The following is a 230-nucleotide window of genomic DNA, read 5'->3' on the forward strand; positions in this document are numbered from 1 at the left end:
TCGCTTTAGCGAAAGGCTGAGACACGGATGCCAGCGATAACAACAAAAAAGAAATAATATGGGTTACAATTGTTTTTAAAGGCCTAGCAGTTTCAACGTGCGCCGGTCTGGCAGTGCCAGATCTGCGGTCTCTAACGCCTCACGCCGGCAGGAGGGCGCTGCCGAGGGGCGGCGGCGGCTGCCCAGTTCGGGCCCCCGCGGCTTGCCCCGACCCCTGCGCCGGATAAGGG

The sequence above is a fragment of the Athene cunicularia genome, assembly GCF_003259725.1.
Source record: "Athene cunicularia isolate RWA chromosome 1 unlocalized genomic scaffold, athCun1 chr1_part1, whole genome shotgun sequence".
Taxonomy (NCBI): Eukaryota; Metazoa; Chordata; class Aves; order Strigiformes; family Strigidae; genus Athene; species Athene cunicularia.